The sequence below is a fragment of the Physeter macrocephalus genome, chromosome 11 (genome assembly GCF_002837175.3).
Source record: "Physeter macrocephalus isolate SW-GA chromosome 11, ASM283717v5, whole genome shotgun sequence".
Taxonomy (NCBI): Eukaryota; Metazoa; Chordata; class Mammalia; order Artiodactyla; family Physeteridae; genus Physeter; species Physeter macrocephalus.
Genome location: NC_041224.1, coordinates 28,880,126 through 28,882,293, shown reverse-complemented (window position 1 = coordinate 28,882,293; position 2,168 = coordinate 28,880,126). Strand labels below are relative to the sequence as shown.

The window sequence follows — 2,168 nt, the reverse complement described above, 5'->3', positions numbered from 1 at the left end:
GTTCCCCTGTGAGCCTGTGGGTCATGCTGGGGCCTCAGGGGGACAGGTGAGACCCTCTAGGGCCTGAGTCCAGCCCTAGGTCTGGGCGGCTCCTTTCCTGGAGAATGGGTCCCCTTGCCAGCTCTCCAGCTGGCACGTGGCAGTAAGGCGGGCCAGGAGGGGGTGGTCATCATCCGACTGGTCCCCCCTGTTGCCGAGTGTTGGCCTCACAGCTACACAGCCATCTCCTGGTCCTCTGACTGGATCCTCAGGTCACACTGCCCATTTCTAGGTAGGCGGCCAGCTTGGCGTCCTGAGACTTCTCGGCCTGCCGGGGGCGTGTGGCCCTCCTGCTCTGTCTTCATAACGAAGGTTCCCGTCTCCAGGATGTAGTGGCAGGTGGTGCAATAGTCCAGGGCCGCCACCTGGTGCAGACAGGTCTCCCCGTCTTCCTCCACAGCATCAAGGCAGGGTGCGGGGGTCGGCGGTGGTCCAGAACGTAGCAGACCCCTTCCCTGCTGCCGGTACTGACCACGGGGTGCAGGAACTGGTGGTCCCCACAGCTTGGTGCAGCGTCTGGATCTTACAGAAGTCCTTCCTCTCGGCAGCCTCATGCAGCGCCCCTGCAGAGGTGCGGCGTCCCCGGCAGTGACCGAGGCATGGGAGCAAGGTAAGGTGGGCAGAGGGGATGTGGGAGGTCAGGACGGGCGATGGCCCCAGCAGCTCTGGGTCCAGGATATAAATTTCACTGCATGCGATCTCAGTCGCATAGTTGAGGGGTTCCTGGCCTGGGTCGATCGTGTAGAAGCGGCTGACAGTGGTGGCCTCCAGGAAGCACCACCTGGGGGCCAGTTCAGGAACATCAGGGATGTGACTGCCGCCCCTCTGGGCTCCTGCTGGAGCCTCTTGATGTGGGCCCGGCAGATGCTCTAGGTCACTGTCACCCGGGACCACCACCTTGCCCAGTGGCACGGAGGCCTCCTTGAGCGACACCTTGTAAAGCTGGGCGTCGTGGCCGTGTGTGCTGGCTGCTCGCCTGGATCCACCCGCAGCTGCTTGGGCACTGGCAGCTTCTCTCTGCAGGGTGGCCGGGCTGCGCAGGAAGCTGAGAGCGTATTAGGCTGCGAGCTGGCGGGGCATCCCATCCACCTGCACCCGGATGGCCTTGGCCGTGGCGAGCTCTGCCTCGTGGCGCTGCGTCAACCTTGCGTGCCCGCACCTATGGGGCTGCCCGGGACCCCCCGGTGAAACCATCGACCTCGCCGCGGCCATCCTCCTGCCGCTAGGGCTCGGAGTCGTGGGGACCCCCGGGGTGGCCCCAGGCATGGTGCCTGCGCCGTACCCGGGGGTGTTCAGGACAGCGATGCCCTGTGGTTTCAGGTCTGAAGCAGCGAATTCTTTTGAAAGACCCCACCTGGGCAAAGAATAAGCATACACATCCTCACTTGGCTTTGGATGTGCAGAGCCCGGTAAATAGAAAGACGATTAAAACCCAACTATTGGATGGAACTTTGCAATTCTGACCAAAATGAACATTTTTATTTCCTTGCTAAACTATACTAGGGTAATAGAAGCGTATTTCTGGCCATGATCAGAAAGTTTTTCTGAAGGCTCGTTAGCCCACGCCTCCTCATGTGTCTCCTGGTTACCACCGCTGATCTTCTGAGCAGCTGGTGGTTGACTTTTTACCTCTGCTGAGTCAAGACACTCTGCAACAGGGCCCAAGCAGCTCCTGATCTGCTTTTTACACCATCAGAAAAGTTGTAGGTTGAAGTGGCAGTGAGTCAAATGCCACAGTGAAATAGAAGGAGAATGCCATACAACCACACCGTGCCCCTGAACTAACTTCCTTGAGGTCATCTAAGTTACTAAATCCCCTGGGCTTTTTCCATTACCTGCTTGACTCTCCTCTTGCATTTGACGCAGTTTACCTTTCTCATCTCTGGCTGCTCCTACTGTGGAAGCACAGACCATGCTGACGTGTTGGTGTTGGCCCGGTTCTGACCTTGGTCTTCTCACTGCACACACTTCCCAGGTGAGCTTTCCTCAGGAACGGATGTGTCCCGACTCTGTTTCTAGCTCAGATTCCTCTCCTGAGTTCCGGATGAATATATATGACTGCCCACTGGGTATGTGTGCTTCCGGATACCCCAGGACCCCAAATTCAGAAGGTCAAGCTGAAGTCATCT

The 2,168-nt window shown here is 58.4% G+C and overlaps 1 pseudogene; it reads right to left on the bottom strand.

The window, feature by feature from the left end:
- Positions 1-212: 212 nt before the first annotated feature.
- LOC102975711 (diacylglycerol kinase zeta-like) lies at positions 213-1,953 on the bottom strand (annotated as a pseudogene).
- Between the last annotated feature and the right edge of the window lie 215 nt (positions 1,954-2,168).